Source organism: Calonectris borealis, chromosome W, assembly GCF_964195595.1.
Source record: "Calonectris borealis chromosome W, bCalBor7.hap1.2, whole genome shotgun sequence".
Classification (NCBI taxonomy): Eukaryota; Metazoa; Chordata; class Aves; order Procellariiformes; family Procellariidae; genus Calonectris; species Calonectris borealis.
Genome location: NC_134351.1, coordinates 31263621 through 31275439, shown reverse-complemented (window position 1 = coordinate 31275439; position 11819 = coordinate 31263621). Strand labels below are relative to the sequence as shown.

At 48.0% G+C, this 11819-nt stretch overlaps 1 non-coding gene across 1 annotated transcript; it reads left to right on the top strand.

Annotated features, from left to right (window-relative positions):
- The first annotated feature begins 9794 nt into the window (after positions 1-9794).
- On the top strand, positions 9795-9867 carry TRNAK-CUU (transfer RNA lysine (anticodon CUU)). The gene has a single exon. It is a non-coding gene; the product is annotated as a tRNA-Lys (tRNA).
- Positions 9868-11819: the final 1952 nt, after the last annotated feature.

The following is an 11819-nucleotide window of genomic DNA, read 5'->3' as shown; positions in this document are numbered from 1 at the left end:
TTGCCTTTTGATATATACACACAGAGATATCATTCCCTTAGTCTATGGGCCATCCCTCTAAAATGTCCATTGAGTTCATTTAGTCCATGACTTTGGGCTCCATCTGTCATAACAGTCTTTCAGGGCAGGAGAGATGGTGTGTGGTGTTGGACTGTTGCATCCTGAGGCCAGTTCTGGTACCATTATCGCTGCGCTCATCCGGTTCTATCATTGTTGCACTTTGCTCGGTTTCATCGGAGTTCATTCTTCATTAATCTGGGTGACTCTTACTGTAATACTGTTAATATGGCATATAGTCACCATAGAAGTGATGACATACAGTATTATATAGTAACTAACATCGTACAATTCAGTTCACTGGCTATTTTCACCCAAAATCAAATCCCCTTGAGGTACACACCGGACTACCCCATCCTTTCGCATCACCCACCAAGTGCACCCAGGTCCTTGAGCAAAAGCAATCCCACGGATGGGTTTTCCCTTGCCTGAGGCAGGAGTAACCCAGACCGTCTTCCCCAGCATATTTCTCATATGCACAACAGGGACTTTATCTCCATCTACAGTACGTAAGAGTCTTGATTGGGCAGGGCCAGCTCGATTGGCAGATCCCCTGGTATTGACTAACCAGGTGGCCTTTGCTAAATGTGTGTCCCAATGTTTGAATGTCCCACCACCCATTGCTCTCAGCGTAGTTTTTAGCAGTCCATTGTATCGTTCGATTTTCCCGGAGGCTGGTGCATGGTAGGGGATGTGATAGACCCACTCAATGCCATGCTCTTTGGCCCAGGTGTCTATGAGGGCGTTTCGGAAGTGAGTCCCGTTGTCTGACTCAATTCTTTCTGGGGTGCCATGTCGCCACAGGACTTGCTTTTCAAGGCCCAGGATGGTGTTCCGGGCGGTGGCATGGGGCACAGGATATGTTTCCAGCCATCCGGTGGTTGCTTCCACCATGGTGAGCACATAGCGCTTACCGTGTCGGGTTTGTGGGAGCGTGATATAATCAATCTGCCAGGCCTCCCCATATTTATATTTCAACCATTGTCCCCCATACCAAAGAGGCTTTACTCGCTTGGCTTGTTTGATTGCAGCACACGTTTCACATTCGTGGATAACCTGTGCAATAGCGTCCATGGTCAAGTCCACCCCTCGATCACGAGCCCATCTATATGTTGCATCTCTTCCTTGATGGCCTGAGGCATCATGGGCCCACCGAGCTATAAATAGTTCACCCTTATGTTGCCAGTCCAAATCCACCTGAGCCACTTCAATCTTAGCAGCCTGGTCCACCTGCTCGTTATTTTGATGTTCCTCAGTAGCCCGACTCTTGGGTACGTGAGCATCTACGTGACGTACTTTTACAGTCAGGTTCTCTACCCGGGCAGCAATATCTTGCCACAATGCGGCAGCCCAGATGGGTTTACCTCTGCGCTGCCAGTTGTTCTGCTTCCACTGCTGCAACCACCCCCACAGGGCATTTGCCACCATCCATGAGTCAGTATAGAGATAAAGTACTGGCCATTTTTCTCGTTCAGCAATGTCCAAGGCCAGTTGGATGGCTTTCACCTCTGCAAACTGGCTCGATTCACCTTCTCCTTCAGCAGTTTCTGCAACTTGGCGTATAGGACTCCATACAGCAGCTTTCCATCTCCGATGTTTTCCCACAAGGCGACAGGACCCATCAGTGAACAGAGCATATTGCTTCTCGTTTTCTGGTAGTTTATTATACAGTGGGGCTTCTTCAGCACGTATCACCTCCTCCTCTGTGGATATGTCAAAATCTTTGCCTTCTGGCCAGTTCGTGATCACCTCCAAGATTCCTGGGCGACTGGGGTTTCCTATTCGGGCCCGTTGTGTGATCAGCGCGACCCACTTACTCCACGTAGCATCGGTTGCATGATGTGTGGAGGAGACCCTCCCTTTGAACATCCAGCCCAGCACCGGCAGTCGGGGTGCCAGGAGGAGCTGTGCTTCAGTACCAACCACTTCCGAAGCAGCTTGAACCCCTTCATATGCTGCCAATATCTCCTTCTCAGTTGGAGTGTAGCTGGCCTCGGATCCTCTGTATCCCCGACTCCAGAACCCCAGGGGTCGACCTCGAGTCTCCCCTGGTGCTTTCTGCCAGAGGCTCCAGGTAGGACCATTCTCCCCGGCTGCGGTGTAGAGCACATTCTTTACATCTTGTCCTGCCCGGACTGGCCCAAGGGCTACTGCATGAACTATCTCCTGTTTAATTTGTTCAAAGGCTTGTCGTTGCTCAGGGCCCCATTTGAAGTCGTTCTTCTTCCTGGTCACTTGATAGAGAGGGCTTACGATCTGACTGTAATTTGGAATATGCATTCTCCAAAAGCCCACAACGCCTAAGAAAGCTTGCGTTTCCTTTTTGTTAGTTGGTGGAGACATGGCTGTTATTTTATTGATCACATCTGTTGGGATCTGACGACGTCCATCTTGCCATTTTATTCCTAAAAACTGGATCTCCTGTGCAGGTCCCTTGACCTTACTTTGTTTTATGGCAAAACCAGATTTCAGAAGGATTTGAATTATTTTCTTCCCTTTCTCAAAAACTACTTCTGCTGTGTTACCCCACACGATGATGTCATCAATGTATTGCAGGTGTTCTGGAGCCTCACCCTGTTCCAGTGCGGTGTGGATCAGTCCATGGCAAATGGTAGGTCTGTGTTTCCACCCCTGGGGCAGTCGGTTCCAGGTGTACTTGACGCCCCTCCAAGTGAAAGCAAACTGTGGCCTGCACTCTGCTGCCAAAGGGATTGAGAAGAACGCATTAGCAATGTCAGTTGTGGCGTACCACTTGGCTGCCTTTGACTCCAGTTCGTATTGAAGTTCTAGCATGTCCGGCACGGCAGCACTCAGTGGTGGCGTGACTTCGTTCAGGCCATGATAGTCTACTGTTAGTATCCACTCTCCATTGGACTTTCGCACTGGCCATATGGGACTGTTAAAGGGTGAGCGAGTCTTGCTGATCACCCCTTGGCTCTCCAGTCGACGAATCAGCTCATGGATGGGGATGAGGGAATCTCGGTTGGTGCGATATTGCCGCCGGTGCACTGTTGTGGTGGCTATTGGTACCTGCTGTTCTTCAACCCTCAGCAACCCCACAACAGAAGGGTCCTCTGAGAGACCGGGCAAGGTAGACAGCTGTTTAGTTTCCTCTGTCTCCAGGGCAGCTATACCAAAAGCCCACTGGTACCCTTTTGTGTCCTTGAAATACCCTCTCCTGAGGTAGTCTATGCCAAGGATGCACGGAGCCTCTGGGCCAGTCACAATGGGGTGCTTCTGCCACTCCTTCCCGGTTAGGCTCACTTCGGCCTCCAATACAGTTAACTCTTGGGATCCCCCTGTCACTCCAGAAATACAAATGGGTTCTGCCCCTTTATAGCCTGATGGCATCAGGGTACACTGTGCACCAGTGTCTACGAGAGCCTTATACTCCTGTGGGTCTGATGTGCCAGGCCATCGGATCCACACAGTCCAGTAAACCCGGTTGTCCCTTTCCTCCACCTGGCCGGAGTCAGGGCCCCTCTAGTTCTGGTCATAGTATCCGTTTCTCACTTCTTGCAAACGTGAGTCAAGAATTCCTTTATTACAATCCAAAGTAAGATCAGCCCTTCTACTCTGTCTGGGGAACTGTTCACTGGAAACTGGACCGTCGTGAGACAGGTTTTTCCTGAAAACTGGAGCAGCATTTTTCCTGGGAGAACCCCCTTGTGTGATTTTTTTTCCTTGCAACTCACGTACCCGTGCCTCTAGGGTCAAGGTAGGTTTTCCATCCCACTGCCTCATGTCCTCTCCGTGGTCACGCAGGTAAAACCACAGGGTGCCCCGTGGTGTGTACTTTCTATATCCTCTCTCTCGAGCAGAAAAACGCTGACTTTTAATGGCTGAGATACTGGTCCATACAGGTGGAGAATAGGACCTATCCTCTTTGAGTTGCTGGACCTTCCGGGACAGTTTCTCCACAGCCGAGACAAGGGAGGAGGAGACAGTTTCTTCGTATTCCCGGAGATTGCTAACCACGTCATCCACCGTTGGTGCTTCTTCCTCTTTCCAGCACAGTACTGCCAACGAACTGGCATATGACGCTGGTGCGCTCCGTACCAACTTCCTCCACATGGGTCACGTGCACTGGACTTCATCTGGATCTTTGGGCATTTGGTCGTCGTCCAGGTGACTATAAACCACCTCCAGCACGGCTAATTCTCTCAGGTACTGGATACCTCTCTCCATAGTGGTCCATTTGCCTGGGCGATATATAACATCTTCCTTGAAGGGATACCTTTCCTTCTCGCCTGACAGCAGTCGCCTCCAGAGGCTGAGGGCCTGTGTCCCTCTTCCAATTGCTTTGTCAATGCCCCCTTCCCTAGCAAGGGATCCCAGCTGTTTGGCTTCCCTCCCCTCTAATTCCAGGCTACTGGCCCCATTATCCCAGCATCGGAGCAGCCAGGTGACAATATGCTCGCCTGGATGACGGCTGAAATCTTTCCGCATATCTCGCAGCTCACTCAGGGATAGGGATCGGGTGGTTTCCGTCTCGTTTACGAGTTCTTCCTCTTCCTCTAGCCCTCCTCGTGATGGCCCTGCTTTTCCAGCATCCCTTTCTAAACGACCTGACTTTCGCTTCCAAGATTTCTTCTTCTGTACAGGGGTGACGGATACCAGCAAGGGTTGGTCCTCTGGTTCAGCTGTAGTGCCTGTTGCTGGGGTTTGAGTGGCTGCAGTGCCTGTTGCGGGGGTTGGAGTAACTGTAGTGACTGTTGCCGGGGTTTGAGTGGCCACTGTGCTTGTCGCAAGGGTTGGAGAAGCTACAGTGCCTGTTGTGGGGGTTTGAGTAGCCACAGTGGTTGTCGTGGGGGTTGAAGTAGCCACAGTGCCTGTCGTGGGGGTTTGAGTAGTCTCCGTGTCTGTTGCCCCGGTTGATCTCTGGACAGTATTCCTGAGTAGTTGTTTAACCCTAAACAAGACCTGAACCACAGTCAGGAGACATAGCAATAGGAACATGCTTGTTTGAATATCCCAAGGATATTCAAAATTCTCAGGGAATATTGTGGTTGTCTTCATGAAGAGGATAGAAGAAAAAGGAGTTTCTGGAGACATGAAAGGGAAGGTGAAGGAGTGGGGGAAAGTGTCCCATCCCATCTCCCCCCTAAATTCATTCTCCAAGGTGAAGAGATAAAAAGTGTAATTATTAATAGTTTCCAAAAGATAGCTCCTGAAGAACAGGAATGATGGCAGTGCTGAATACACGCTCGTGACCAATAATTTTATCATAACATAAACCAGTGTCACACAGTATAGCAAAGCGATGACCTTAATCCATTTCCCAGAGATGACCAACCCCACATAAAAACTGATAATCAGCAGTATAGACAGCCAGTAACGTGCTAGAGACCAAAACTCCAAGAACAGATCCAACAACTCTGAGAGCAAATAAACCAACATTGTGACCAGCGACTGCTAAACTGATATAATGAATGCTTATAACAAATTTGTTTTAACCCGTTCGGGTCAGATGTGTCATTATCTCAACCCTTCGAGCCCCACGTTGAGTGCCAAAAAGGACTGTCGTGGTTTAACCTGGCAGGCAGCCAAATACCACGCAGCCGCTCACTCACTCCGCCCTGCCACAGTGGGACGGGGAGAGAATCGGAAGGGTAAGAGTGAGAAAAACTCATGGGTTGAGATAAAGACAGTTTAATAGAACAGAAAAGGGAGAATAATGATAATAAATAATGATAGAATATACAAAATGAGTGATGCACAATGCAATTGCTCACCACCCGCGCTGACCGATAACCAAGTAGTGATCGCTACTTCATGGACACGCCTACCATTCATATACTGAGCATGATGTCACATGGCATGGAATACCCCGTTGGCCAGCTGGGCTAGCTGTCCTGGCTGTGCTCCCTCCCAATGCTTGTTTTGTTTTGTTTTTTTGGTTTTTTTTTTGGTTTTTTTTTTCTTAAGCTGAATGTCCTTGACTAGCAGGGTACTTAGCAACAACTGAAAACATCAGTGTGTTATCAACATTCTTCTCATACTAAATCCAAACCACAGCACTAGGAAGAAATTTAACTCTATCCCAGCCAAAAGCAGGACAATTAAAAATCCCAAATACCAAATAACCCGCAATGCCAGCATTTTAGTAACAAATCTCCCAGGCAAAACATCATTAATCACTGCAGAGCACAGCAGACTACAAAACCCAACTCCTGTCTTTAACAGGTACAGCAAAAACATAAGCATGGTGCAGAACAAATTAATGTGTTAACAGATATAAAATTCCTTAATATGCTATAATTAATCTGTTGTTATCTCAACCCTTTGCTGCCCCACGTTGGGCGCCAAAAAGGACTGTCGTGGTTTAACCCCAGCCAGCAAATAAACCCCACACAGCCGCTCACTCACCCCCCCAACTCCGGTAGGATGGGGGAGAGAATCGGGAGGGCACAAGTAGGAAAACTCCCGGGTTGAGATAAAAAGTTTAATAACTGAAATAAAACAAAGTAGAACAGTAATAGTAACAATGAGAACAACAAAAATAACAGGATATACAAAGCAGGCAATGCACAATGCAACTGTTCACCGACCGCCGACCGCGTGTCACGAACGGGGGGCAAGCCCCCCCACACCCCTGTTTTTTATACTGAGCATGATGTCACATGGTATAGAAAACCTCATTGGCCAGCTGGGTCAACCACCCTGGCTAGGCTCCCCCGCACCAGCTTCCCCTGCACTTGGCAGGGCATGGGAGGCTGAAAGAGAAACCAAAAGTCCCCGGTGCAAGCACCACCCAGCAACAGCCAAAGCATCAATGGGCCATCAACGCTCCTCTCATACCAAACCCAAAACACAGGACACCCCCCAAGCTACTGGGAAGAAAGTTAACTCTGTCCCAGCCGGAACCAGGACAACAAATCACTCAGTCCTTGGAGGAAGAACAACTATGGAGGCAGTGTCATGGTATTCTGGCTGAAGGTAAGGGTGCTCTCCCTTCCCCCTCCGCCACAGTGCAGGTGTCCCCTGTATCACACTGGGAAGCATGAAGGCCTTAGTAGTCCAGCTGCTGTTCGATACGTTTCAAAAACCTTTTGGATAAGCTGATGTATTTATACCTCTCAGTTTGGGATCTTGGTCTTTACCACTTCCATAAGTTAGTGGATTCTGAAGAGGCTGCCAGACTATCAATATGCAAGAATCTGGGCTGCAGGAGACAGCAAGCTGCAGATTGTAATGGCTACATAATGATCTTTATCTCCTCCTGTCCTTTGCGTTCTGCCTACCTGTTGCTCTCTCTTTGACCTAATGGCACTGCTCCCAGCATACATCAGGCCTTAGCATGAGCTGTGTGTTAGCCAAAATCTGTTCAGGAGTTTAGTGAACAGTTTCAGGAGGCATCCCCGACCGTCGGGGGATCGGAGGTTTTGCCGTCCAGAATATCTCATGTACTGTTATGCTGCCCTGTTCCATAACGGATGTCACCATATCCTGGCAACAATGCTGTACCAGGTGTCAGGAGCAGGGGGTACCGGTCACATAGTTAAAGCCTCTCATGTCACCATAGACACAGGCAGATCACATAATGTAGTCACAAGATAGCTATGTGCTTTAGATAAGGACTGTGATGACTTGTCAAATCCTTTATACCTATGTCCTGGTTCTGGCTGGGACAGAGTTAACTTTCTTCCCAGTAGCTTGGGGGGTGTGCTGTGTTTTGGGTTTGGTATGAAAGGAGCGTTGAAGGCCCATTGATGTTTTGGTTCTTGCCTAGTGATGCTGGCACTGGGGACTTTTGGTTTCTCTTTTCGGCCTCCCATGCCCTGCCAAGTGCAGGGGAAGCTGGTGGGGGGGAGCCTAGCCAGGGTGGTTGACCCAGCTGGCCAATGGGGTTTTCTATACCATGTGACATTATGCTCAGTATAAAAACCAGGGGTGGGGGCAGGCTCGCCCCCCGTTCGTGACACGTGGTCGGCGAGCAGTTGCATTGTGCATTGCCTGCTTTGTATATTCTGCTATTGTTGTTGTTATCATTTTTGTTATTATTGTTCTACTTTGTTTTATTTCAGTTATTAAACTGTTTTTATCTCAACCCGGGAGTTTTCCTACTTGTGCCCTCCCGATTCTCTCCCCCATCCTACTGGAGTTGGGGGTGAGCGAGCGGCTGCGTGGGGTTTATTTGCTGGCTGGGGTTAAACCACAACAACCTATTGCAATGTAGCTAGCTCCTTGAAAATTAGTGTTAGCTAATCATAATGTAAATGCAAAGTATGTGGGAACAACTGTATAGTGAAGATTCACTTTTGGCATTTGAGGTAAGTTCAGTAATATGATTTACATGTCACCTTTTCCTTTTCAGGTGTTGTCTGTTTGCCTTCTGTATACATATTGTTTTAATTACGTGATATCTAAGCTTGTGCTTTACTTTCCAATAAGCAGTTTTCTTCAAGGTGGATGGGCATGTTGTAGCTTTAACCAGCCAGACACTTCACAGAGGTGCACAGCAAAAGGACAAGAGGAAGCAGTCATAAGTTTCAACAAAGGAAATTCTGGCTGGACATAAAGAACAACTCCCTCCCAGTGTGAGGGGTCAAGCCCTGGAACAAGCTGCTGTCATGGTTTAACCTGGCAGGCAGCCAAATACCACGCAGCCGCTCACTCACTCCCCCCGCCCCCCCAGTGGGACGGGGAGAGAATCGGAAGGGTAAGAGTGAGAAAAACTCGTGGGTTGAGATAAAGACAGTTTAATAGAACAGAAAAGGGAAAATAATAATGTTAATGATAGAATATACAAAATGAGTGACGCACAATGCAATTGCTCACCACCTGCGCTGACCGATAACCAAGTAGCGATCGCTACTTCCTGGAAATCGCCTACCATTCATATACTGAGCATGACGTCACATGGTATGGCATACCCCATTGGCCAGCTGGGCTAGATGTCCTTGCTGTGTTCCCTCCCATCTTGTGCACCTGACAGAGCAGGGTACTTAGCAACAACTAAAAACATCAGTGTGTTATCAACATTCTTCTCATACTGAATCCAAAACACAGCACTAGGAAGAAATTTAACTCTATCCCAGCCGAAACCAGGACAGCTGCCCAGAGACAGCGTGGAATCTTTGGAGTTTTTCAAAATTCAGCTGGACAAGGCCCTGAGCAACCTCATCTGACTTTGAGGTTAGCCCTGCTTTGGGCAGGTAATTTGTCTCATGACCTCCAGAGGTCCCTTCTAACCTACTTTTTTTTCTGTGATCCTGTTAAAGAAATCACAGTTCTTTAATGTCTTTGTCCTGTTTCAGGGCTGAGGATTCTTCTGTGTGGAGCCAAATCTGAGCTTTCTTAAACAACTATTGACAAATGCTCATATAAACATATGAGACAAAAATACTATTTTCTTATAAACCAAGAAATATCAGCAAAAGTTCACCCTACCTTTTTCTAGTAAAGACAAAACAGTGGTAATTTTAAAAAGGAGTAAAGAGTTGGGTGTTGTGGGTTAACCCCTTCTCCCTTTGGACCAGACTATAGGGTTTAACATTGCAGTGAACTATACCCCTTGCCCCTGCTCTGGCATGGGCATATCCATGGGCCACAGTCTCTTCAGGTGTATACCTGCTTCAGCATGGACTTATCCACAGGCCACAGTCCCTTCGGGGGTGTCCTTGCGCTAGTGTGGATTTATCCATGGGCCACAGTTCCTTTGAGGTGTACCTGCTCTGGTGTGGATTTATTCACAGGTCACAGTCCCTTCAAGTACAGTTAACACTGGAGTCCATGTCCAGCTAGCCCAGTCAGTAGAGCATGAGACTCTTAATCTCAGGGTCATGGGTTAGAGCCCCATGTTGGGCACCAAAAAGGACTGTGCTTCCACCCCTGGGGCAATTGATTCCAGGTATATTGGACATCCCTCCATGTGAAAGCAAACTGTGGCCTGAACTCTGCTGCCAAAGGGATCAAAAAAAATGGATTGGCAATATCATTTGTGGCATACCACTTGGCTGCCTTTAACTCCCCTTCATACGGGAGTTCTAGCATGTCCAGTACAGCAGCACTTAAGAGCTGCATGACTTTGTTCCGACCACAATAGTTTAATTTTAGCCTCCACCCTCTGTCAGACTTTCATGCTGGCCATATGGGACTATCAAAGGGTGAGTGAGTCTTACTGATCACTCCTTGGCTCTCCAATTGAGGAATCAACTTATGGATGGTAACCAGGGGGGCTTGGTTGGTGTGTTATTGCCTCTGGTGCATCGTTATGGCAGCAGTTGGCACGTGCTGTTCTTCAACATGCAACAACCCCACCACAGAGGGGTACTCTGCAAGGCCGGGCAAGGTAGACAGCTGTTTAGTCTTCTCTGCATCCACAGAGGCTATACCAAAAACCCACCAGTACCCTTTTGGATCCTTGAAATACCCTCTCATGAGGGAGTCTATGCCAAGGACACACGGGGCCTCTGGGCCAGTCACAATAGGATGCTTCTGCCACTTCTTCCTTGTCAGGCTCACCTCAGCCTCCAACACAAACAACTGCTGGGATCTCCTGTTGCTCCAGAAATTCAGATGGGTTCTGCCCCTCTTGTACCCTGATGGCATTAGGGTACACCGTGCACCGGTGTCCACCAGAGCCTTATACTCTCATGGGTCTGATGTGCCAGGCCATTGAATCCACACAGTCCAGTAAACCTGGTTGTCCCTTTCCTCCACCTGGCCAGAGGCAGGGCCCCCCTATTCCTGGTCAGAGCATTCATTGCCTTACTCCTGTAATTGTAAACTAGAATACCCTTCATAAGCATCAGGATGAGAAGAGGCCTTCTCAGCCCTTCTACTGCATCTGGGGTATTGTTCAACAGCAACCAGAGCAGTAATCTTCTGTGGTGTATGATTGCACGGACTCTCACATAAGCATGCGCAGAATCATTTATTGTTACAATACAGGAGAATATATCCTTTACCATAACGGGGAGGTCCCACTGTCTCCCCCAATCATCACCCGATTCGTATCCCTTATTAACTAAGAAAAACAGTCTCTCTTCCTTTTGGCAATGATCCACACGACTGCTCTCAGATCCGCTTATTCTCACGGTTAACCAGTTACGTGAGTCTCTTGATGTTTTCAGTTTCCTTACAGAGGAGACAACTAAGCCAGGTGTTCAGGTCTTATCTCAGGCGTATGTGCACGTCTGCTAGTTCTCAGCGCACAGGCCGAATTCCTGTCTTATCTTGGCTGAAACTCCCAACTCCACAATTCTTCTCCACATCTCCCCCTTTTTTGTTTATCACCACCCCATTGGTAAGTAGGGTCACCATGACGCGAGCTTCTATTTTGCGGATCGCAGACCGAAGGACCTGCAGGAACACTAGGAACAAAATAAACATTCCTGCCCCTATGTCAATAAACACCCACATGCGTAGATTGAGGCCATTAAACCAATTTTTTTGTATTTATCCAAGACAAGTCTTGCTGTAACCTGTCAAACACACTTTGGCTAGTCAATTCCTGTAATCTGTGAATCTGATCCTGCAGCTGATCGTGTAAGGATTGAATATTTCGCTGCAATGACAAATCGAATGCTCCCATCAAATGTCGCTTAATAAAAGTCCAATCATGTTGTGATGAATTCCATGGTAAGGGGGTTACACATAAAGATTTGTGTACATGTTCCCAATCACACGGCAGACTAATTCTCATTTTTAACGCTTCCTGCCGATCCCCCAACCACATCACAGTAGCCTCTAGGGCTTGTAGCCGAGATAATACCTCCTCATCAACTTTCTCTTGAATTTGGAATTCTTTAGTAACA